The sequence below is a fragment of the Equus asinus genome, chromosome 1 (assembly GCF_041296235.1).
Source record: "Equus asinus isolate D_3611 breed Donkey chromosome 1, EquAss-T2T_v2, whole genome shotgun sequence".
Classification (NCBI taxonomy): Eukaryota; Metazoa; Chordata; class Mammalia; order Perissodactyla; family Equidae; genus Equus; species Equus asinus.
The window spans coordinates 55253396-55278564 of NC_091790.1; positions in this window are offsets into that span (position 1 = coordinate 55253396).

Consider the following 25169-nt stretch of genomic DNA (forward strand, 5'->3'; position numbering starts at 1 on the left):
TTAGCTTCCCAATGAGCTGGAAGCAAGATGCTTTGGGGCCTATCTTCCCCTTTGGAAACAAGGCAGGGCTTTGAGTCTTGAAGCTCTAGGGCAATGTAGCAGACCCACCGCAGAAGTTCTACTTCAGCCAGATCAGGCCTGCCAAGAAACTGCGTTTCACAGGCCTTTGGAAGAGATGTTCCCACTTGTCTGTAAGAGCACTGTACAGACTGAGTTGTTTCTTAGCTTCCCAATGAGCTGGAAGCAAGATGCTTTGGGGCCTATCTTCCCCTTTGGAAACAAGGCAGGTCTTTCAGTCTTGAAGCTCTAGGGCAATGTAGCACATGGCAGAGCAAAATGTCTACTTCAGCCAGAGGAGGCCTAGAATGAAATTGCGTTTCACAGGCCTTTGTAAGAGATGTTCCCGGTAGGCTGTAAGAGCACTGTGCAGAGCGAGTTGTTTCTTAGCTTCCGAAAGAGCTGGAAGCAAGATGCTTTGGGGCCTATCTCCCCCTTCGCAAACAAGGCAGGACTTTGCGCCTTGCATCATGTGGGCAATGCAGCACACGGCAGAGCAGAAGTTCAACGTCAGCCAGATCAGGGCAGCGAAGAAAATGCGTTTCACAGGCCTTTGTAAGAGATGTTCCAGGTAGCATGTAAGAGCACTGTGCAGAGCGAGTTGGTTCTTCGCTTCCCAAAGAGCTGGATACAAGATGATTTGGGGCCTATCGACCCCTTTTGGAACAAGGCAGGGTTTTGCGCCTTGAAGCTCTAGGGCAATGTAGCATACCCAGAGCAGGAGTTCTACTTCACCCATATCAGGCCTGCAAAGAAACTGCGTTTCACAGGCCTTTGTAAGAGATGTTCGCAGTAGGCTGTAAGAGCACTGTGCAGAGCGAGTTGTTTCTTAGCTTCCCAAAGAGCTGGAAGCAAGATGCTTTGGAGCCTATCTCCCCCTTTTTAACCAAGGCACGGCTGTGGGCCTTGAATCTCTAGGGCAATGTAGCACACCCAGAGCAGAAGTTCTACTTCAGATACATCAGGCCTTCAAAGAAACTGCGTTTCACGGGCCTTTGTAAGAGATGTTCCCAGTAGTCTGTAAGAACACTGTGCAGAGCGATTTGTTTCTTAGCTTCCCAAAGAACTGGAAGCAATATGCTTTTTGGCGTATCTTTCCCTTTGGAAACAAGGCAGGGCTTTCAGCCTTGAAGCCCTAGAGCAAAGTAGCACACCCACCGCAGAAGTTCTACTTCAGCCAGATCAGGCCTGCCAAGAAACTGCGTTTCACAGGCCTTTGGAAGAGATGTTCCCACTTGTCTGTAAGAGCACTGTACAGACTGAGTTGTTTCTTAGCTTCCCAATGAGCTGGAAGCAAGATGCTTTGGGGCCTATCTTCCCCTTTGGAAACAAGGCAGGGCTTTCAGTCTTGAAGCTCTAGGGCAATGTAGCACATGGCAGAGCAAAATGTCTACTTCAGCCAGAGGAGGCCTAGAATGAAATTGCGTTTCACAGGCCTTTGTAAGAGATGTTCCCTGTAGGCTGTAAGAGCACTGTGCAGAGAGAGTTGTTTCTTAGCTTCCGAAAGAGCTGGAAGCAAGATGCTTTGGGGCCTATCTTCCCCTTTGGAAACAAGGCAGGGCTTTCAGTCTTGAAGCTCTAGGGCAATGTAGCACATGGCAGAGCAAAATGTCTACTTCAGCCAGAGGAGGCCTAGAATGAAATTGCGTTTCACAGGCCTTTGTAAGAGATGTTCCCTGTAGGCTGTAAGAGCACTGTGCAGAGAGAGTTGTTTCTTAGCTTCCGAAAGAGCTGGAAGCAAGATGCTTTGGGGCCTATCTCCCCATTCGCAAACAAGGCAGGACTTTGCGCCTTGCATCATGTGGGCAATGCAGCACACGGCAGAGCAGAAGTTCAACGTCAGCCAGATCAGGGCAGCGAAGAAAATGCGTTTCACAGGCCTTTGTAAGAGATGTTCCAGGTAGCCTGTAAGAGCACTGTGCAGAGCGAGTTGTTTCTTAGCTTCCCAAAGAGCTGGATGCAAGATGATTTGGGGCCTATCGCCCCCTTTGGGAACAAGGCAGGGCTTTGCGCCTTGAAGCTCTAGGGCAATGTAGCATACCCAGAGCAGAAGTTCTACTTCACCAAGATCAGCACTGCAAAGAAACTGCGTTTCACAGGCATTTGTAAGAGATGTTCCCAGTAGGCTGTAAGAACACTGTGCAGAGCGATTTGTTTCTTAGCTTCCCAAAGAACTGGAAGCAATATGCTTTTTGGCGTATCTTTCCCTTTGGAAACAAGGCAGGGCTTTCAGCCTTGAAGCTCTAGAGCAATGTAGCCCTCCCACAGCATAAGTTCTACTTCAGCCAGGTCAGGCCTGCAGAGAAACTGCGTTTCACAGGCCTTTGTAAGAGATGTTCGCAGTAGGCTGTAAGAGCACTGTGCAGAGCGAGTTGTTTCTTAGCTTCCCAAAGAGCTGGAAGCAAGACGCTTTGGGCCCTATCTCCACCTTTGGAAACAATTCAGCACTTTGTGCCTTGAAGCTCAAGGGCAACGTAGCACACCCAGTGCAGAAGAACTAATTCAGCCAGATCAGCCTGCAAAGAAACTGCGTTTCACAGGCCTTTGTAAGAGATGTTCCCGATAGGCTGTAAGAGAACTGTGCCGAGCGAGTTGTTTCTTAGCTTCCCAAAGAGCTGGAAGCAAGATGCTTTGGTGCCTATCTGAGAAGTTTCTAAACAATTCAGCACTTTGTGCCTTGAATCTCTAGGGCAATATAGCACAGCCAGAGCAGAAGTTATACTTCATCCAGATCACGCCTGCAAAGAAATTGCGTTTCCCATGCCTTTGTAAGAGATGGACCCGGTAGGCTGTAAGAGCACTGTGGACAGCGAGTTGCTTCTCAGCTTCCCAAAGAGCTGGAAGCAAGATGCTTTGGAGCCTATCTCCCCCTTTGGAAACAAGGCACGGCTTTGGGCCTTGAAGCTCTAGGGCAATGTAGCACACCCAGAGCAGAAGTTCTATTTCAGATAGATCAGGCCTTCAAAGAAACTGCGTTTCACGGGCCTTTGTATGAGATTTTCCCTGAAGGATGTAAGAGCACTGTGCAGAGCGAGTTGTTTCATAGCTTCCCAAAGAGATGGAAGCAAGTTGCTTTGGGATCTATCTCCCACTTTGGACACAAGGCAGGTTTTTGTGCCTTGATGCTCTAGGGCAATGTAGCACACGAGAGCAGGAGTTCTACTTCAGCCAGATCAGGCCTGCCAAGAAACTGCGTTTCACAGGCCTTTGGAAGAGATGTTCCCAGTTGTCTGTAAGAGCACTGTGCAGACTGAGTTGTTTCTTAGCTTCCCAATGAGCTGGAAGCAAGATGCTTTGGGGCCTGTCTTCCCCTTTGGAAACAAGGCAGGGCTTTGAGTCTTGAAGCTCTAGGGCAATGTAGCACATGGCAGAGCAGAAGTTCTACTTCAAACAGAGGAGGCCTAGAATGAAATTGCGTTTCACAGGCCTTTGTAAGAGATGTTCCCCGTAGGCTGTAAGAGCACTGTGCAGAGGGAGTTGTTTCTTAGCTTCCGAAAGAGCTGGAAGCAAGATGCTTTGGGGCCTATCTCCCCCTTCGCAAACACGGTAGGATTTTGCGCCTTGCATCATGTGGGCAATGCAGCGCACTGCAGAGCAGAAGTTCAACTTCAGCCAGATCAAGGCAGCGAAGAAAATGCGTTTCACAGGCCTTTGTAAGAGATGCCCCAGTTAGCCTGTAAGAGCACTGTGCAGAGCGAGTTGTTTCTTAGCTTCCCAAAGAGCTGGAAGCAAGATGCTTTGGGGCCTATCTCCACCTTTGGAAACAGTTCACCACTTTGTGCCTTGAATCTCTAGGGCAATGTAGCACACCCAGAGCAGAAGTTCTACTTCAGATAGATCAGGCCTGCAAAGAAACTGCGTTTCACAGGCCTTTGTAAGAGATGTTCCCGATAGGCTGTAAGAGAACTGTGCCGAGCGAGTTGTTTCTTAGCTTCCCAAAGAGCTGGAAGCAAGATGCTTTGGTGCCAATCTGACAAGTTTCTAAACAATTCAGCACTTTGTGCCTTGAATCTCTAGGGCAATATAGCACAGCCAGAGCAGAAGTTATACTTAAGCCAGATCAGGCCTGCAAAGAAATTGCGTTTCACAGGCCTTTGTAAGAGATGTTCCGGTAGGCTGTAAGAGCACTGTGGACAGCGAGTTGTTTCTCAGCTTCCCAAGAGCCGGAAGCAAGATGCTTTGGAGCCTATCTCCCCCTTTGGAAACAAGGCACAGCTTTGGGCCTTGAAGCTCTAGGGCAATGTAGCACACCCAGAGCAGAAGTTCTACTTCAGATAGATCAGGCCTTCAAAGATACTGCGTTTCACGGGCCTTTGTATGAGATTTTCCCTGAAGGATGTAAGAGCACTGTGCAGAGCGAGTTGTTTCATAGCTTCCCAAAGACATGGAAGCAAGTTGCTTTGGGATCTATCTCCCACTTTGGAGACAAGGCAGGTTTTTGTGCCTTGATGCTCTAGGGCAATGTAGCACACCCAGCGCAGGAGTTGTACTTCAGCCAGATCAGGCCTGCCAAGAAACTGCGTTTCACAGGCCTTTGTAAGAGATGTTCCCAGTTGTCTGTAAGAGCACTGTGCAGACTGAGTTGTTTCTTAGCTTCCCAATGAGCTGGAAGCAAGATGCTTTGGGGCCTATTTCCCCTTTGGAAAAAAGGCAGGGCTTTGAGTCTTGAAGCTCTAGGGCAATGTAGCAGACCCAAGCAGAAGTTCTACTTCAGCCAGAGTAGGCCTAGAATGAAATTGCGTTTCACAGGCCTTTGTAAGAGATGTTCCCCGTAGGCTGTAAGAGGACTGTGCAGAGCGAGTTGTTTCTTAGCTTCCGAAGGAGCTGGAAGCAAGATGCTTTGGGGCCTATCTCCCCCTTCGCAAACAAGGCAGGACTTTGTGCCTTGCATCTCCTGGGCAATGCAGCACACGGCAGAGCAGAAGTTCAACGTCAGCCAGATCAGGGCAGCGAAGAAAATGCGTTTCACAGGCCTTTGGAAGAGATGATCCCGGTAGTCTGTAAGAGCTCTGTGCAGAGCGAGTTGTTTCTTAGCTTCCCTGAGAGCTGGAAGCAAGACGCTTTGGGGCCTATCTCCGCCTTTGGAAACAATTCAGCACTTTGTGCCTTGAAGCTCAAGGGCAACGTAGCACACCCGGAGCAGAAGAACTACTTCAGCCAGATGAGGCCTGCAAAGAAACTGCGTTTCACAGGCCTTTGTAAGAGATGTTCCCGATAGGCTGTAAGAAAACTGTGCAGAGCGAGTTGTTTCTTAGCTTCCCAAAGAGCTGGAAGCAAGATGCTTTGGAGCCTATCTCCCCCTTTGGAAACAAGGCACGGCTGTGGGCCTTGAATCTCTAGGGCAATGTAGCACACCCAGAGCAGAAGTTCTACTTCAGATAGATCAGGCCTTCAAAGAAACTGCGTTTCACGGGCCTTTGTAAGAGATGTTCCCAGTAGTCTGTAAGAACACTGTGCAGAGCGATTTGTTTCTTAGCTTCCCAAAGAACTGGAAGCAATATGCTTTTTGGCGTATCTTTCCCTTTGGAAACAAGGCAGGGCTTTCAGCCTTGAAGCTCTAGAGCAATGTAGCACACCCACCGCAGAAGTTCTACTTCAGCCAGATCAGGCCTGCCAAGAAACAGCGTTTCACAAGCCTTTGGAAGAGATGTTCCCAGTTGTCTGTAAGAGCACTGTGCAGACTGAGTTGTTTCTTAGCTTCCCAATGAGCTGGAAGCAAGATGCTTTGGGGCCTGTCTTCCCCTTTGGAAACAAGGCAGGGCTTTGAGTCTTGAAGCTCTAGGGCAATGTAGCACATGGCAGAGCAGAAGTTCTACTTCAAACAGAGGAGGCCTAGAATGAAATTGCGTTTCACAGGCCTTTGTAAGAGATGTTCCCCGTAGGCTGTAAGAGCACTGTGCAGAGGGAGTTGTTTCTTAGCTTCCGAAAGAGCTGGAAGCAAGATGCTTTGGGGCCTATCTCCCCCTTCGCAAACACGGTAGGATTTTGCGCCTTGCATCATGTGGGCAATGCAGCGCACTGCAGAGCAGAAGTTCAACTTCAGCCAGATCAAGGCAGCGAAGAAAATGCGTTTCACAGGCCTTTGTAAGAGATGCCCCAGTTAGCCTGTAAGAGCACTGTGCAGAGCGAGTTGTTTCTTAGCTTCCCAAAGAGCTGGAAGCAAGATGCTTTGGGGCCTATCTCCACCTTTGGAAACAGTTCACCACTTTGTGCCTTGAATCTCTAGGGCAATGTAGCACACCCAGAGCAGAAGTTCTACTTCAGATAGATCAGGCCTGCAAAGAAACTGCGTTTCACAGGCCTTTGTAAGAGATGTTCCCGATAGGCTGTAAGAGAACTGTGCCGAGCGAGTTGTTTCTTAGCTTCCCAAAGAGCTGGAAGCAAGATGCTTTGGTGCCAATCTGACAAGTTTCTAAACAATTCAGCACTTTGTGCCTTGAATCTCTAGGGCAATATAGCACAGCCAGAGCAGAAGTTATACTTAAGCCAGATCAGGCCTGCAAAGAAATTGCGTTTCACAGGCCTTTGTAAGAGATGTTCCGGTAGGCTGTAAGAGCACTGTGGACAGCGAGTTGTTTCTCAGCTTCCCAAGAGCCGGAAGCAAGATGCTTTGGAGCCTATCTCCCCCTTTGGAAACAAGGCACAGCTTTGGGCCTTGAAGCTCTAGGGCAATGTAGCACACCCAGAGCAGAAGTTCTACTTCAGATAGATCAGGCCTTCAAAGATACTGCGTTTCACGGGCCTTTGTATGAGATTTTCCCTGAAGGATGTAAGAGCACTGTGCAGAGCGAGTTGTTTCATAGCTTCCCAAAGACATGGAAGCAAGTTGCTTTGGGATCTATCTCCCACTTTGGAGACAAGGCAGGTTTTTGTGCCTTGATGCTCTAGGGCAATGTAGCACACCCAGCGCAGGAGTTGTACTTCAGCCAGATCAGGCCTGCCAAGAAACTGCGTTTCACAGGCCTTTGTAAGAGATGTTCCCAGTTGTCTGTAAGAGCACTGTGCAGACTGAGTTGTTTCTTAGCTTCCCAATGAGCTGGAAGCAAGATGCTTTGGGGCCTATTTCCCCTTTGGAAAAAAGGCAGGGCTTTGAGTCTTGAAGCTCTAGGGCAATGTAGCAGACCCAAGCAGAAGTTCTACTTCAGCCAGAGTAGGCCTAGAATGAAATTGCGTTTCACAGGCCTTTGTAAGAGATGTTCCCCGTAGGCTGTAAGAGGACTGTGCAGAGCGAGTTGTTTCTTAGCTTCCGAAGGAGCTGGAAGCAAGATGCTTTGGGGCCTATCTCCCCCTTCGCAAACAAGGCAGGACTTTGTGCCTTGCATCTCCTGGGCAATGCAGCACACGGCAGAGCAGAAGTTCAACGTCAGCCAGATCAGGGCAGCGAAGAAAATGCGTTTCACAGGCCTTTGGAAGAGATGATCCCGGTAGTCTGTAAGAGCTCTGTGCAGAGCGAGTTGTTTCTTAGCTTCCCTGAGAGCTGGAAGCAAGACGCTTTGGGGCCTATCTCCGCCTTTGGAAACAATTCAGCACTTTGTGCCTTGAAGCTCAAGGGCAACGTAGCACACCCGGAGCAGAAGAACTACTTCAGCCAGATGAGGCCTGCAAAGAAACTGCGTTTCACAGGCCTTTGTAAGAGATGTTCCCGATAGGCTGTAAGAAAACTGTGCAGAGCGAGTTGTTTCTTAGCTTCCCAAAGAGCTGGAAGCAAGATGCTTTGGAGCCTATCTCCCCCTTTGGAAACAAGGCACGGCTGTGGGCCTTGAATCTCTAGGGCAATGTAGCACACCCAGAGCAGAAGTTCTACTTCAGATAGATCAGGCCTTCAAAGAAACTGCGTTTCACGGGCCTTTGTAAGAGATGTTCCCAGTAGTCTGTAAGAACACTGTGCAGAGCGATTTGTTTCTTAGCTTCCCAAAGAACTGGAAGCAATATGCTTTTTGGCGTATCTTTCCCTTTGGAAACAAGGCAGGGCTTTCAGCCTTGAAGCTCTAGAGCAATGTAGCACACCCACCGCAGAAGTTCTACTTCAGCCAGATCAGGCCTGCCAAGAAACAGCGTTTCACAAGCCTTTGGAAGAGATGTTCCCAGTTGTCTGTAAGAGCACTGTGCAGACTGAGTTGTTTCTTAGCTTCCCAATGAGCTGGAAGCAAGATGCTTTGGGGCCTGTCTTCCCCTTTGGAAACAAGGCAGGGCTTTGAGTCTTGAAGCTCTAGGGCAATGTAGCACATGGCAGAGCAGAAGTTCTACTTCAAACAGAGGAGGCCTAGAATGAAATTGCGTTTCACAGGCCTTTGTAAGAGATGTTCCCCGTAGGCTGTAAGAGCACTGTGCAGAGGGAGTTGTTTCTTAGCTTCCGAAAGAGCTGGAAGCAAGATGCTTTGGGGCCTATCTCCCCCTTCGCAAACACGGCAGGATTTTGCGCCTTGCATCATGTGGGCAATGCAGCGCACTGCAGAGCAGAAGTTCAACTTCAGCCAGATCAAGGCAGCGAAGAAAATGCGTTTCACAGGCCTTTGTAAGAGATGCCCCAGTTAGCCTGTAAGAGCACTGTGCAGAGCGAGTTGTTTCTTAGCTTCCCAAAGAGCTGGAAGCAAGATGCTTTGGGGCCTATCTCCACCTTTGGAAACAGTTCACCACTTTGTGCCTTGAATCTCTAGGGCAATGTAGCACACCCAGAGCAGAAGTTCTACTTCAGATAGATCAGGCCTGCAAAGAAACTGCGTTTCACAGGCCTTTGTAAGAGATGTTCCCGATAGGCTGTAAGAGAACTGTGCCGAGCGAGTTGTTTCTTAGCTTCCCAAAGAGCTGGAAGCAAGATGCTTTGGTGCCAATCTGACAAGTTTCTAAACAATTCAGCACTTTGTGCCTTGAATCTCTAGGGCAATATAGCACAGCCAGAGCAGAAGTTATACTTAAGCCAGATCAGGCCTGCAAAGAAATTGCGTTTCACAGGCCTTTGTAAGAGATGTTCCGGTAGGCTGTAAGAGCACTGTGGACAGCGAGTTGTTTCTCAGCTTCCCAAAGAGCCGGAAGCAAGATGCTTTGGAGCCTATCTCCCCCTTTGGAAACAAGGCACAGCTTTGGGCCTTGAAGCTCTAGGGCAATGTAGCACACCCAGAGCAGAAGTTCTACTTCAGATAGATCAGGCCTTCAAAGATACTGCGTTTCACGGGCCTTTGTATGAGATTTTCCCTGAAGGATGTAAGAGCACTGTGCAGAGCGAGTTGTTTCATAGCTTCCCAAAGACATGGAAGCAAGTTGCTTTGGGATCTATCTCCCACTTTGGAGACAAGGCAGGTTTTTGTGCCTTGATGCTCTAGGGCAATGTAGCACACCCAGCGCAGGAGTTGTACTTCAGCCAGATCAGGCCTGCCAAGAAACTGCGTTTCACAGGCCTTTGTAAGAGATGTTCCCAGTTGTCTGTAAGAGCACTGTGCAGACTGAGTTGTTTCTTAGCTTCCCAATGAGCTGGAAGCAAGATGCTTTGGGGCCTATTTCCCCTTTGGAAAAAAGGCAGGGCTTTGAGTCTTGAAGCTCTAGGGCAATGTAGCAGACCCAAGCAGAAGTTCTACTTCAGCCAGAGTAGGCCTAGAATGAAATTGCGTTTCACAGGCCTTTGTAAGAGATGTTCCCGGTAGGCTGTAAGAGGACTGTGCAGAGCGAGTTGTTTCTTAGCTTCCGAAGGAGCTGGAAGCAAGATGCTTTGGGGCCTATCTCCCCCTTCGCAAACAAGGCAGGACTTTGTGCCTTGCATCTCCTGGGCAATGCAGCACACGGCAGAGCAGAAGTTCAACGTCAGCCAGATCAGGGCAGCGAAGAAAATGCGTTTCACACGCCTTTGGAAGAGATGATCCCGGTAGTCTGTAAGAGCTCTGTGCAGAGCGAGTTGTTTCTTAGCTTCCCTGAGAGCTGGAAGCAAGACGCTTTGGGGCCTATCTCCGCCTTTGGAAACAATTCAGCACTTTGTGCCTTGAAGCTCAAGGGCAACGTAGCACACCCGGAGCAGAAGAACTACTTCAGCCAGATGAGGCCTGCAAAGAAACTGCGTTTCACAGGCCTTTGTAAGAGATGTTCCCGATAGGCTGTAAGAAAACTGTGCAGAGCGAGTTGTTTCTTAGCTTCCCAAAGAGCTGGAAGCAAGATGCTTTGGAGCCTATCTCCCCCTTTGGAAACAAGGCACGGCTGTGGGCCTTGAATCTCTAGGGCAATGTAGCACACCCAGAGCAGAAGTTCTACTTCAGATAGATCAGGCCTTCAAAGAAACTGCGTTTCACGGGCCTTTGTAAGAGATGTTCCCAGTAGTCTGTAAGAACACTGTGCAGAGCGATTTGTTTCTTAGCTTCCCAAAGAACTGGAAGCAATATGCTTTTTGGCGTATCTTTCCCTTTGGAAACAAGGCAGGGCTTTCAGCCTTGAAGCTCTAGAGCAATGTAGCACACCCACCGCAGAAGTTCTACTTCAGCCAGATCAGGCCTGCCAAGAAACAGCGTTTCACAAGCCTTTGGAAGAGATGTTCCCAGTTGTCTGTAAGAGCACTGTGCAGACTGAGTTGTTTCTTAGCTTCCCAATGAGCTGGAAGCAAGATGCTTTGGGGCCTGTCTTCCCCTTTGGAAACAAGGCAGGGCTTTGAGTCTTGAAGCTCTAGGGCAATGTAGCACATGGCAGAGCAGAAGTTCTACTTCAAACAGAGGAGGCCTAGAATGAAATTGCGTTTCACAGGCCTTTGTAAGAGATGTTCCCCGTAGGCTGTAAGAGCACTGTGCAGAGGGAGTTGTTTCTTAGCTTCCGAAAGAGCTGGAAGCAAGATGCTTTGGGGCCTATCTCCCCCTTCGCAAACACGGCAGGATTTTGCGCCTTGCATCATGTGGGCAATGCAGCGCACTGCAGAGCAGAAGTTCAACTTCAGCCAGATCAAGGCAGCGAAGAAAATGCGTTTCACAGGCCTTTGTAAGAGATGCCCCAGTTAGCCTGTAAGAGCACTGTGCAGAGCGAGTTGTTTCTTAGCTTCCCAAAGAGCTGGAAGCAAGATGCTTTGGGGCCTATCTCCACCTTTGGAAACAGTTCACCACTTTGTGCCTTGAATCTCTAGGGCAATGTAGCACACCCAGAGCAGAAGTTCTACTTCAGATAGATCAGGCCTGCAAAGAAACTGCGTTTCACAGGCCTTTGTAAGAGATGTTCCCGATAGGCTGTAAGAGAACTGTGCCGAGCGAGTTGTTTCTTAGCTTCCCAAAGAGCTGGAAGCAAGATGCTTTGGTGCCAATCTGACAAGTTTCTAAACAATTCAGCACTTTGTGCCTTGAATCTCTAGGGCAATATAGCACAGCCAGAGCAGAAGTTATACTTAAGCCAGATCAGGCCTGCAAAGAAATTGCGTTTCACAGGCCTTTGTAAGAGATGTTCCGGTAGGCTGTAAGAGCACTGTGGACAGCGAGTTGTTTCTCAGCTTCCCAAAGAGCCGGAAGCAAGATGCTTTGGAGCCTATCTCCCCCTTTGGAAACAAGGCACAGCTTTGGGCCTTGAAGCTCTAGGGCAATGTAGCACACCCAGAGCAGAAGTTCTACTTCAGATAGATCAGGCCTTCAAAGAAACTGCGTTTCACGGCCTTTCTAACAGATGTTCCCAGTAGTCTGCAAGAACACTGTGCAGAGCGATTTGTTTCTTAGCTTCCCAAAGAACTGGAAGCTATATGCTTTTTGGCGTATCTTTCCCTTTGGAAACAAGGCAGGGCTTTCAGCCTTGAAGCTCTAGAGCAATGTAGCACACCCACCGCAGAAGTTCTACTTCAGCCAGATCAGGCCTGCTAAGAAACTGCGTTTCACAGGCCTTTGGAAGAGATGTTCCCAGTTGTCTGTAAGAGCACTGTGCAGACTGAGTTGTTTCTTAGCTTCCCAATGAGCTGGAAGCAAGATGCTTTGGGGCCTATCTTCCCCTTTGGAAAAAAGGCAGGGCTTTGAGTCTTGAAGCTCTAGGGCAATGTAGCAGACCCAGAGCAGAAGTTCTACTGCAGATAGATCAGGCCTTCAAAGAAACTGCGTTTCACGGGCCTTTGTATGAGATTTTCCCTGAAGGATGTAAGAGCACTGTGCAAAGCGAGTTGTTTCATAGCTTCCCAAAGAGATGGAAGCAAGTTGCTTTGGGATCTATCTCCCACCTTGGAGACAAGGCAGGTTTTTGTGCCTTGATGCTCTAGGGCAATGTAGCACACCCAGAGCAGGAGTTCTACTTCAGCCAGATCAGGCCTGCCAAGAAACTGCGTTTCACAGGCCTTTGGAAGAGATGTTCCCAGTTGTCTGCAAGAGCACTGTGCAGACTGAGTTGTTTCTTAGCTTCCCAATGAGCTGGAAGCAAGATGCTTTGGGGCCTATCTTCCCCTTTGGAAACAAGGCAGGGCTTTGAGTTTGAAGCTCTAGGGCAATGTAGCAGACCCAGAGCAGAAGTTCTACTTCAGCCAGAGGAGGCCTAGAATGAAATTGCGTTTCACAGGCCTTTGTAAGAGATGTTCCCGGTAGGCTGTAAGAGCACTGTGCAGAGCGAGTTGTTTCTTACCTTCCGAAAGAGCTGGAAGCAAGATGCTTTGGGGCCTATCTCCCCATTCGCAAACAAGGCAGGACTTTGTGCCTTGCATCTCCTGGGCAATGCAGCACACGGCAGAGCAGAAGTTCAACGTCAGCCAGATCAGGGCAGCGAAGAAAATGCGTTTCACAGGCCTTTGTAAGAGATGATCCCGGTAGTCTATTAGAGCTCTGTGCAGAGCGAGTTGTTTCTTAGCTTCCCTGAGAGCTGGAAGCAAGACGCTTTGGGGCCTATCTCCGCCTTTGGAAACAATTCAGCACTTTGTGCCTTGAAGCTCAAGGGCAACGTAGCACACCCAGAGCAGAAGAACTACTTCAGCCAGATCAGGCCTGCAAAGGAACTGCGTTTCACAGGCCTTTGTAAGAGATGTTCCCTATAGGCTGTAAGAAAACTGTGCAGAGCGAGTTGTTTCTTAGCTTCCCAAAGAGCTGGAAGCAAGATGCTTTGGAGCCTATCTCCCCCTTTGGAAACAAGGCACGTCTTTGTGCCTTGAATCTCTAGGGCAATGTAGCTCACCCAGAGCAGAAGTTCTACTTCAGATAGATCAGGCCTTCAAAGAAACTGCGTTTCACGGGCCTTTGTAAGAGATGTTCCCAGTAGTCTGTAAGAACACTGTGCAGAGCGATTTGTTTCTTAGCTTCCCAAAGAACTGGAAGCAATATGCTTTTTGGCGTATCTTTCCCTTTGGAAACAAGGCAGGGCTTTCAGCCTTGAAGCTCTAGAGCAATGTTGCACACCCACAGCAGAAGTTCTACTTCAGCCAGAACAGGCCTGCCAGGCAACTGCGTTTCACAGGCCTTTGGAAGAGATGTTCCCGGTAGGTGTAAGAGCACTGTGCAGAGAGAGTTGTTTCTTAGCTTCCGAAAGAGCTGGAAGCAAGATGCTTTGGGGCCTATCTCCCCATTCGCAAACAAGGCAGGACTTTGCGCCTTGCATCATGTGGGCAATGCAGCACACGGCAGAGCAGAAGTTCAACGTCAGCCAGATCAGGGCAGCGAAGAAAATGCGTTTCACAGGCCTTTGTAAGAGATGTTCCAGGTAGCCTGTAAGAGCACTGTGCAGAGCGAGTTGTTTCTTAGCTTCCCAAAGAGCTGGATGCAAGATGATTTGGGGCCTATCGCCCCCTTTGGGAACAAGGCAGGGCTTTGCGCCTTGAAGCTCTAGGGCAATGTAGCATACCCAGAGCAGGAGTTCTACTTCACCCAGATCAGCACTGCAAAGAAACTGCGTTTCACAGGCATTTGTAAGAGATGTTCCCAGTAGGCTGTAAGAACACTGTGCAGAGCGATTTGTTTCTTAGCTTCCCAAAGAACTGGAAGCAATATGCTTTTTGGCGTATCTTTCCCTTTGGAAACAAGGCAGGGCTTTCAGCCTTGAAGCTCTAGAGCAATGTAGCCCTCCCACAGCATAAGTTCTACTTCAGCCAGGTCAGGACTGCAGAGAAACTGCGTTTCACAGGCCTTTGTAAGAGATGTTCGCAGTAGGCTGTAAGAGCACTGTGCAGAGCGAGTTGTTTCTTAGCTTCCCAAAGAGCTGGAAGCAAGACGCTTTGGGCCCTATCTCCACCTTTGGAAACAATTCAGCACTTTGTGCCTTGAAGCTCAAGGGCAACGTAGCACACCCAGTGCAGAAGAACTAATTCAGCCAGATCAGCCTGCAAAGAAACTGCGTTTCACAGGCCTTTGTAAGAGATGTTCCCGATAGGCTGTAAGAGAACTGTGCCGAGCGAGTTGTTTCTTAGCTTCCCAAAGAGCTGGAAGCAAGATGCTTTGGTGCTTATCTGAGAAGTTTCTAAACAATTCAGCACTTTGTGCCTTGATTCTCTAGGGCAATATAGCACAGCCAGAGCAGAAGTTATACTTCATCCAGATCAGGCCTGCAAAGAAATTGCGTTTCCCATGCCTTTGTAAGAGATGTTCCCAGTTGTCTGTAAGAGCACTGTGGACAGCGAGTTGCTTCTCAGCTTCCCAAAGAGCTGGAAGCAAGATGCTTTGGAGCCTATCTCCCCCTTTGGAAACAAGGCACGGCTTTGGGCCTTGAAGCTCTAGGGCAATGTAGCACACCCAGAGCAGAAGTTCTATTTCAGATAGATCAGGCCTTCAAAGAAACTGCGTTTCACGGGCCTTTGTATGAGATTTTCCCTGAAGGATGTAAGAGCACTGTGCAGAGCGAGTTGTTTCATAGCTTCCCAAAGAGATGGAAGCAAGTTGCTTTGGGATCTATCTCCCACTTTGGACACAAGGCAGGTTTTTGTGCCTTGATGCTCTAGGGCAATGTAGCACACGAGAGCAGGAGTTCTACTTCAGCCAGATCAGGCCTGCCAAGAAAATGCGTTTCACAGGCCTTTGTAAGAGATGTTCCCAGTTGTCTGTAAGAGCACTGTGCAGAGAGAGTTGTTTCTTAGCTTCCCAAAGAGCTGGAGGCAAGATGCTTTGGGGCCTATCTCCCCCTTCGCAAACAAGGCAGGACTTTGTGCCTTGCATCTCCTGGGCAATGCAGCACACGGCAGAGCAGAAGTTCAACGTCAGCCAGATCAGGGCAGCGAAGAAAATGCGTTTCACACGCCTTTGGAAGAGATGATCCCGGTAGTCTGTAAGAGCTCTGTGCAGAGCGAGTTGTTTCTTAGCTTCCCTGAGAGCTGGAAGCAAGACGCTTTGGGGCCTATCTCCGCCTTTGGAAACAATTCAGCACTTTGTGCCTTGAAGCTCAAGGGCAACGTAGCACACCCGGAGCAGAAGAACTACTTCAGCCAGATGAGGCCTGCAAAGAAACTGCGTTTCACAGGCCTTTGTAAGAGATGTTCCCGATAGGCTGTAAGAAAACTGTGCAGAGCGAGTTGTTTCTTAGCTTCCCAAAGAGCTGGAAGCAAGATGCTTTGGAGCCTATCTCCCCCTTTGGATACAAGGCACGGCTGTGGGCCTTGAATCTCTAGGGCAATGTAGCACACCCAGAGCAGAAGTTCTACTTCAGATAGATCAGGCCTTCAAAGAAACTGCGTTTCACGGCCTTTCTAACAGATGTTCCCAGTAGTCTGCAAGAACACTGTGCAGAGCGATTTGTTTCTTAGCTTCCCAAAGAACTGGAAGCTATATGCTTTTTGGCGTATCTTTCCCTTTGGAAACAAGGCAGGGCTTTCAGCCTTGAAGCTCTAGAGCAATGTAGCACACCCACCGCAGAAGTTCTACTTCAGCCAGATCAGGCCTGCTAAGAAACTGCGTTTCACAGGCCTTTGGAAGAGATGTTCCCAGTTGTCTGTAAGAGCACTGTGCAGACTGAGTTGTTTCTTAGCTTCCCAATGAGCTGGAAGCAAGATGCTTTGGGGCCTATCTTCCCCTTTGGAAAAAAGGCAGGGCTTTGAGTCTTGAAGCTCTAGGGCAATGTAGCAGACCCAGAGCAGAAGTTCTACTGCAGATAGATCAGGCCTTCAAAGAAACTGCGTTTCACGGGCCTTTGTATGAGATTTTCCCTGAAGGATGTAAGAGCACTGTGCAAAGCGAGTTGTTTCATAGCTTCCCAAAGAGATGGAAGCAAGTTGCTTTGGGATCTATCTCCCACCTTGGAGACAAGGCAGGTTTTTGTGCCTTGATGCTCTAGGGCAATGTAGCACACCCAGAGCAGGAGTTCTACTTCAGCCAGATCAGGCCTGCCAAGAAACTGCGTTTCACAGGCCTTTGGAAGAGATGTTCCCAGTTGTCTGCAAGAGCACTGTGCAGACTGAGTTGTTTCTTAGCTTCCCAATGAGCTGGAAGCAAGATGCTTTGGGGCCTATCTTCCCCTTTGGAAACAAGGCAGGGCTTTGAGTTTGAAGCTCTAGGGCAATGTAGCAGACCCAGAGCAGAAGTTCTACTTCAGCCAGAGGAGGCCTAGAATGAAATTGCGTTTCACAGGCCTTTGTAAGAGATGTTCCCGGTAGGCTGTAAGAGCACTGTGCAGAGCGAGTTGTTTCTTACCTTCCGAAAGAGCTGGAAGCAAGATGCTTTGGGGCCTATCTCCCCATTCGCAAACAAGGCAGGACTTTGTGCCTTGCATCTCCTGGGCAATGCAGCACACGGCAGAGCAGAAGTTCAACGTCAGCCAGATCAGGGCAGCGAAGAAAATGCGTTTCACAGGCCTTTGTAAGAGATGATCCCGGTAGTCTATTAGAGCTCTGTGCAGAGCGAGTTGTTTCTTAGCTTCCCTGAGAGCTGGAAGCAAGACGCTTTGGGGCCTATCTCCGCCTTTGGAAACAATTCAGCACTTTGTGCCTTGAAGCTCAAGGGCAACGTAGCACACCCAGAGCAGAAGAACTACTTCAGCCAGATCAGGCCTGCAAAGGAACTGCGTTTCACAGGCCTTTGTAAGAGATGTTCCCTATAGGCTGTAAGAAAACTGTGCAGAGCGAGTTGTTTCTTAGCTTCCCAAAGAGCTGGAAGCAAGATGCTTTGGAGCCTATCTCCCCCTTTGGAAACAAGGCACGTCTTTGTGCCTTGAATCTCTAGGGCAATGTAGCTCACCCAGAGCAGAAGTTCTACTTCAGATAGATCAGGCCTTCAAAGAAACTGCGTTTCACGGGCCTTTGTAAGAGATGTTCCCAGTAGTCTGTAAGAACACTGTGCAGAGCGATTTGTTTCTTAGCTTCCCAAAGAACTGGAAGCAATATGCTTTTTGGCGTATCTTTCCCTTTGGAAACAAGGCAGGGCTTTCAGCCTTGAAGCTCTAGAGCAATGTTGCACACCCACAGCAGAAGTTCTACTTCAGCCAGAACAGGCCTGCCAGGCAACTGCGTTTCACAGGCCTTTGGAAGAGATGTTCCCGGTAGGTGTAAGAGCACTGTGCAGAGAGAGTTGTTTCTTAGCTTCCGAAAGAGCTGGAAGCAAGATGCTTTGGGGCCTATCTCCCCATTCGCAAACAAGGCAGGACTTTGCGCCTTGCATCATGTGGGCAATGCAGCACACGGCAGAGCAGAAGTTCAACGTCAGCCAGATCAGGGCAGCGAAGAAAATGCGTTTCACAGGCCTTTGTAAGAGATGTTCCAGGTAGCCTGTAAGAGCACTGTGCAGAGCGAGTTGTTTCTTAGCTTCCCAAAGAGCTGGATGCAAGATGATTTGGGGCCTATCGCCCCCTTTGGGAACAAGGCAGGGCTTTGCGCCTTGAAGCTCTAGGGCAATGTAGCATACCCAGAGCAGGAGTTCTACTTCACCCAGATCAGCACTGCAAAGAAACTGCGTTTCACAGGCATTTGTAAGAGATGTTCCCAGTAGGCTGTAAGAACACTGTGCAGAGCGATTTGTTTCTTAGCTTCCCAAAGAACTGGAAGCAATATGCTTTTTGGCGTATCTTTCCCTTTGGAAACAAGGCAGGGCTTTCAGCCTTGAAGCTCTAGAGCAATGTAGCCCTCCCACAGCATAAGTTCTACTTCAGCCAGGTCAGGACTGCAGAGAAACTGCGTTTCACAGGCCTTTGTAAGAGATGTTCGCAGTAGGCTGTAAGAGCACTGTGCAGAGCGAGTTGTTTCTTAGCTTCCCAAAGAGCTGGAAGCAAGACGCTTTGGGCCCTATCTCCACCTTTGGAAACAATTCAGCACTTTGTGCCTTGAAGCTCAAGGGCAACGTAGCACACCCAGTGCAGAAGAACTAATTCAGCCAGATCAGCCTGCAAAGAAACTGCGTTTCACAGGCCTTTGTAAGAGATGTTCCCGATAGGCTGTAAGAGAACTGTGCCGAGCGAGTTGTTTCTTAGCTTCCCAAAGAGCTGGAAGCAAGATGCTTTGGTGCTTATCTGAGAAGTTTCTAAACAATTCAGCACTTTGTGCCTTGATTCTCTAGGGCAATATAGCACAGCCAGAGCAGAAGTTATACTTCATCCAGATCAGGCCTGCAAAGAAATTGCGTTTCCCATGCCTTTGTAAGAGATGTTCCCAGTTGTCTGTAAGAGCACTGTGGACAGCGAGTTGCTTCTCAGCTTCCCAAAGAGCTGGAAGCAAGATGCTTTGGAGCCTATCTCCCCCTTTGGAAACAAGGCACGGCTTTGGGCCTTGAAGCTCTAGGGCAATGTAGCACACCCAGAGCAGAAGTTCTATTTCAGATAGATCAGGCCTTCAAAGAAACTGCGTTTCACGGGCCTTTGTATGAGATTTTCCCTGAAGGATGTAAGAGCACTGTGCAGAGCGAGTTGTTTCATAGCTTCCCAAAGAGATGGAAGCAAGTTGCTTTGGGATCTATCTCCCACTTTGGACACAAGGCAGGTTTTTGTGCCTTGATGCTCTAGGGCAATGTAGCACACGAGAGCAGGAGTTCTACTTCAGCCAGATCAGGCCTGCCAAGAAAATGCGTTTCACAGGCCTTTGTAAGAGATGTTCCCAGTTGTCTGTAAGAGCACTGTGCAGAGAGAGTTGTTTCTTAGCTTCCCAAAGAGCTGGAGGCAAGATGCTTTGGGGCCTATCTCCCCCTTCGCAAACAAGGCAGGACTTTGTGCCTTGCATCTCCTGGGCAATGCAGCACACGGCAGAGCAGAAGTTCAACGTCAGCCAGATCAGGGCAGCGAAGAAAATGCGTTTCACACGCCTTTGGAAGAGATGATCCCGGTAGTCTGTAAGAGCTCTGTGCAGAGCGAGTTGTTTCTTAGCTTCCCTGAGAGCTGGAAGCAAGACGCTTTGGGGCCTATCTCCGCCTTTGGAAACAATTCAGCACTTTGTGCCTTGAAGCTCAAGGGCAACGTAGCACACCCGGAGCAGAAGAACTACTTCAGCCAGATGAGGCCTGCAAAGAAACTGCGTTTCACAGGCCTTTGTAAGAGATGTTCCCGATAGGCTGTAAGAAAACTGTGCAGAGCGAGTTGTTTCTTAGCTTCCCAAAGAGCTGGAAGCAAGATGCTTTGGAGCCTATCTCCCCCTTTGGATACAAGGCACGGCTGTGGGCCTTGAATCTCTAGGGCAATGTAGCACACCCAGAGCAGAAGTTCTACTTCAGATAGATCAGGCCTTCAAAGAAACTGCGTTTCACGGCCTTTCTAACAGATGTTCCCAGTAGTCTGCAAGAACACTGTGCAGAGCGATTTGTTTCTTAGCTTCCCAAAGAACTGGAAGCTATATGCTTTTTGGCGTATCTTTCCCTTTGGAAACAAGGCAGGGCTTTCAGCCTTGAAGCTCTAGAGCAATGTAGCACACCCACCGCAGAAGTTCTACTTCAGCCAGATCAGGCCTGCTAAGAAACTGCGTTTCACAGGCCTTTGGAAGAGATGTTCCCAGTTGTCTGTAAGAGCACTGTGCAGACTGAGTTGTTTCTTAGCTTCCCAATGAGCTGGAAGCAAGATGCTTTGGGGCCTATCTTCCCCTTTGGAAAAAAGGCAGGGCTTTGAGTCTTGAAGCTCTAGGGCAATGTAGCAGACCCAGAGCAGAAGTTCTACTGCAGATAGATCAGGCCTTCAAAGAAACTGCGTTTCACGGGCCTTTGTATGAGATTTTCCCTGAAGGATGTAAGAGCACTGTGCAAAGCGAGTTGTTTCATAGCTTCCCAAAGAGATGGAAGCAAGTTGCTTTGGGATCTATCTCCCACCTTGGAGACAAGGCAGGTTTTTGTGCCTTGATGCTCTAGGGCAATGTAGCACACCCAGAGCAGGAGTTCTACTTCAGCCAGATCAGGCCTGCCAAGAAACTGCGTTTCACAGGCCTTTGGAAGAGATGTTCCCAGTTGTCTGCAAGAGCACTGTGCAGACTGAGTTGTTTCTTAGCTTCCCAATGAGCTGGAAGCAAGATGCTTTGGGGCCTATCTTCCCCTTTGGAAACAAGGCAGGGCTTTGAGTTTGAAGCTCTAGGGCAATGTAGCAGACCCAGAGCAGAAGTTCTACTTCAGCCAGAGGAGGCCTAGAATGAAATTGCGTTTCACAGGCCTTTGTAAGAGATGTTCCCGGTAGGCTGTAAGAGCACTGTGCAGAGCGAGTTGTTTCTTACCTTCCGAAAGAGCTGGAAGCAAGATGCTTTGGGGCCTATCTCCCCATTCGCAAACAAGGCAGGACTTTGTGCCTTGCATCTCCTGGGCAATGCAGCACACGGCAGAGCAGAAGTTCAACGTCAGCCAGATCAGGGCAGCGAAGAAAATGCGTTTCACAGGCCTTTGTAAGAGATGATCCCGGTAGTCTATTAGAGCTCTGTGCAGAGCGAGTTGTTTCTTAGCTTCCCTGAGAGCTGGAAGCAAGACGCTTTGGGGCCTATCTCCGCCTTTGGAAACAATTCAGCACTTTGTGCCTTGAAGCTCAAGGGCAACGTAGCACACCCAGAGCAGAAGAACTACTTCAGCCAGATCAGGCCTGCAAAGGAACTGCGTTTCACAGGCCTTTGTAAGAGATGTTCCCTATAGGCTGTAAGAAAACTGTGCAGAGCGAGTTGTTTCTTAGCTTCCCAAAGAGCTGGAAGCAAGATGCTTTGGAGCCTATCTCCCCCTTTGGAAACAAGGCACGTCTTTGTGCCTTGAATCTCTAGGGCAATGTAGCTCACCCAGAGCAGAAGTTCTACTTCAGATAGATCAGGCCTTCAAAGAAACTGCGTTTCACGGGCCTTTGTAAGAGATGTTCCCAGTAGTCTGTAAGAACACTGTGCAGAGCGATTTGTTTCTTAGCTTCCCAAAGAACTGGAAGCAATATGCTTTTTGGCGTATCTTTCCCTTTGGAAACAAGGCAGGGCTTTCAGCCTTGAAGCTCTAGAGCAATGTTGCACACCCACAGCAGAAGTTCTACTTCAGCCAGAACAGGCCTGCCAGGCAACTGCGTTTCACAGGCCTTTGGAAGAGATGTTCCCGGTAGGTGTAAGAGCACTGTGCAGAGAGAGTTGTTTCTTAGCTTCCGAAAGAGCTGGAAGCAAGATGCTTTGGGGCCTATCTCCCCATTCGCAAACAAGGCAGGACTTTGCGCCTTGCATCATGTGGGCAATGCAGCACACGGCAGAGCAGAAGTTCAACGTCAGCCAGATCAGGGCAGCGAAGAAAATGCGTTTCACAGGCCTTTGTAAGAGATGTTCCAGGTAGCCTGTAAGAGCACTGTGCAGAGCGAGTTGTTTCTTAGCTTCCCAAAGAGCTGGATGCAAGATGATTTGGGGCCTATCGCCCCCTTTGGGAACAAGGCAGGGCTTTGCGCCTTGAAGCTCTAGGGCAATGTAGCATACCCAGAGCAGGAGTTCTACTTCACCCAGATCAGCACTGCAAAGAAACTGCGTTTCACAGGCATTTGTAAGAGATGTTCCCAGTAGGCTGTAAGAACACTGTGCAGAGCGATTTGTTTCTTAGCTTCCCAAAGAACTGGAAGCAATATGCTTTTTGGCGTATCTTTCCCTTTGGAAACAAGGCAGGGCTTTCAGCCTTGAAGCTCTAGAGCAATGTAGCCCTCCCACAGCATAAGTTCTACTTCAGCCAGGTCAGGACTGCAGAGAAACTGCGTTTCACAGGCCTTTGTAAGAGATGTTCGCAGTAGGCTGTAAGAGCACTGTGCAGAGCGAGTTGTTTCTTAGCTTCCCAAAGAGCTGGAAGCAAGACGCTTTGGGCCCTATCTCCACCTTTGGAAACAATTCAGCACTTTGTGCCTTGAAGCTCAAGGGCAACGTAGCACACCCAGTGCAGAAGAACTAATTCAGCCAGATCAGCCTGCAAAGAAACTGCGTTTCACAGGCCTTTGTAAGAGATGTTCCCGATAGGCTGTAAGAGAACTGTGCCGAGCGAGTTGTTTCTTAGCTTCCCAAAGAGCTGGAAGCAAGATGCTTTGGTGCTTATCTGAGAAGTTTCTAAACAATTCAGCACTTTGTGCCTTGATTCTCTAGGGCAATATAGCACAGCCAGAGCAGAAGTTATACTTCATCCAGATCAGGCCTGCAAAGAAATTGCGTTTCCCATGCCTTTGTAAGAGATGTTCCCAGTTGTCTGTAAGAGCACTGTGGACAGCGAGTTGCTTCTCAGCTTCCCAAAGAGCTGGAAGCAAGATGCTTTGGAGCCTATCTCCCCCTTTGGAAACAAGGCACGGCTTTGGGCCTTGAAGCTCTAGGGCAATGTAGCACACCCAGAGCAGAAGTTCTATTTCAGATAGATCAGGCCTTCAAAGAAACTGCGTTTCACGGGCCTTTGTATGAGATTTTCCCTGAAGGATGTAAGAGCACTGTGCAGAGCGAGTTGTGTCATAGCTTCCCAAAGAGATGGAAGCAAGTTGCTTTGGGATCTATCTCCCACTTTGGACACAAGGCAGGTTTTTGTGCCTTGATGCTCTAGGGCAATGTAGCACACGAGAGCAGGAGTTCTACTTCAGCCAGATCAGGCCTGCCAAGAAAATGCGTTTCACAGGCCTTTGTAAGAGATGTTCCCAGTTGTCTGTAAGAGCACTGTGCAGAGAGAGTTGTTTCTTAGCTTCCCAAAGAGCTGGAGGCAAGATGCTTTGGGGCCTATCTCCCCCTTCGCAAACAAGGCAGGACTTTGTGCCTTGCATCTCCTGGGCAATGCAGCACACGGCAGAGCAGAAGTTCAACGTCAGCCAGATCAGGGCAGCGAAGAAAATGCGTTTCACACGCCTTTGGAAGAGATGATCCCGGTAGTCTGTAAGAGCTCTGTGCAGAGCGAGTTGTTTCTTAGCTTCCCTGAGAGCTGGAAGCAAGACGCTTTGGGGCCTATCTCCGCCTTTGGAAACAATTCAGCACTTTGTGCCTTGAAGCTCAAGGGCAACGTAGCACACCCGGAGCAGAAGAACTACTTCAGCCAGATGAGGCCTGCAAAGAAACTGCGTTTCACAGGCCTTTGTAAGAGATGTTCCCGATAGGCTGTAAGAAAACTGTGCAGAGCGAGTTGTTTCTTAGCTTCCCAAAGAGCTGGAAGCAAGATGCTTTGGAGCCTATCTCCCCCTTTGGATACAAGGCACGGCTGTGGGCCTTGAATCTCTAGGGCAATGTAGCACACCCAGAGCAGAAGTTCTACTTCAGATAGATCAGGCCTTCAAAGAAACTGCGTTTCACGGGCCTTTGTAAGAGATGTTCCCAGTAGTCTGTAAGAACACTTTGCAGAGCGATTTGTTTCTTAGCTTCCCAAAGAACTGGAAGCAATATGCTTTTTGGCGTATCTTTCCCTTTGGAAACAAGGCAGGGCTTTCAGCCTTGAAGCTCTAGAGCAATGTAGCACACCCACCGCAGAAGTTCTACTTCAGCCAGATCAGGCCTGCCAAGAAACTGCGTTTCACAGGCCTTTGGAAGAGATGTTCCCACTTGTCTGTAAGAGCACTGTACAGACTGAGTTGTTTCTTAGCTTCCCAATGAGCTGGAAGCAAGATGCTTTGGGGCCTATCTTCCCCTTTGGAAACAAGGCAGGGCTTTCAGTCTTGAAGCTCTAGGGCAATGTAGCACATGGCAGAGCAAAATGTCTACTTCAGCCAGAGGAGGCCTAGAATGAAATTGCGTTTCACAGGCCTTTGTAAGAGATGTTCCCGGTAGGCTGTAAGAGCACTGTGCAGAGCGAGTTGTTTCTTAGCTTCCGAAAGAGCTGGAAGCAAGATGCTTTGGGGCCTATCTCCCCCTTCGCAAACAAGGCAGGACTTTGCGCCTTGCATCATGTGGGCAATGCAGCACACGGCAGAGCAGAAGTTCAACGTCAGCCAGATCAGGGCAGCGAAGAAAATGCGTTTCACAGGCCTTTGTAAGAGATGTTCCAGGTAGCCTGTAAGAGCACTGTGCAGAGCGAGTTGTTTCTTAGCTTCCCAAAGAGCTGGATGCAAGATGATTTGGGGCCTATCGCCCCCTTTGGGAACAAGGCAGGGCTTTGCGCCTTGAAGCTCTAGGGCAATGTAGCATACCCAGAGCAGGAGTTCTACTTCACCCAGATCAGCTCTGCAAAGAAACTGCGTTTCACAGGCATTTGTAAGAGATGTTCCCAGTAGGCTGTAAGAACACTGTGCAGAGCGATTTGTTTCTTAGCTTCCCAAAGAACTGGAAGCAATATGCTTTTTGGCGTATCTTTCCCTTTGGAAACAAGGCAGGGCTTTCAGCCTTGAAGCTCTAGAGCAATGTAGCCCTCCCACAGCATAAGTTCTACTTCAGCCAGGTCAGGCCTGCAGAGAAACTGCGTTTCACAGGCCTTTGTAAGAGATGTTCGCAGTAGGCTGTAAGAGCACTGTGCAGAGCGAGTTGTTTCTTAGCTTCCCAAAGAGCTGGAAGCAAGATGCTTTCGTGCCTATCTGAGAACTTTCTAAACAATTCAGCACTTTGTGCCTTGAATCTCTAGGGCAATATAGCACACGGCAGAGCAGAAGTTCAACGTCAGCCAGATCAGGGCAGCGAAGAAAATGCGTTTCACAGGCCTTTGTAAGAGATGTTCCAGGTAGCCTGTAAGAGCACTGTGCAGAGCGAGTTGGTTCTTCGCTTCCCAAAGAGCTGGATGCAAGATGATTTGGGGCCTATCGCCCCCTTTGGGAACAAGGCAGGGTTTTGCGCCTTGAAGCTCTAGGGCAATGTAGCATACCCAGAGCAGGAGTTCTACTTCACCCATATCAGGCCTGCAAAGAAACTGCGTTTCACAGGCCTTTGTAAGAGATGTTCGCAGTAG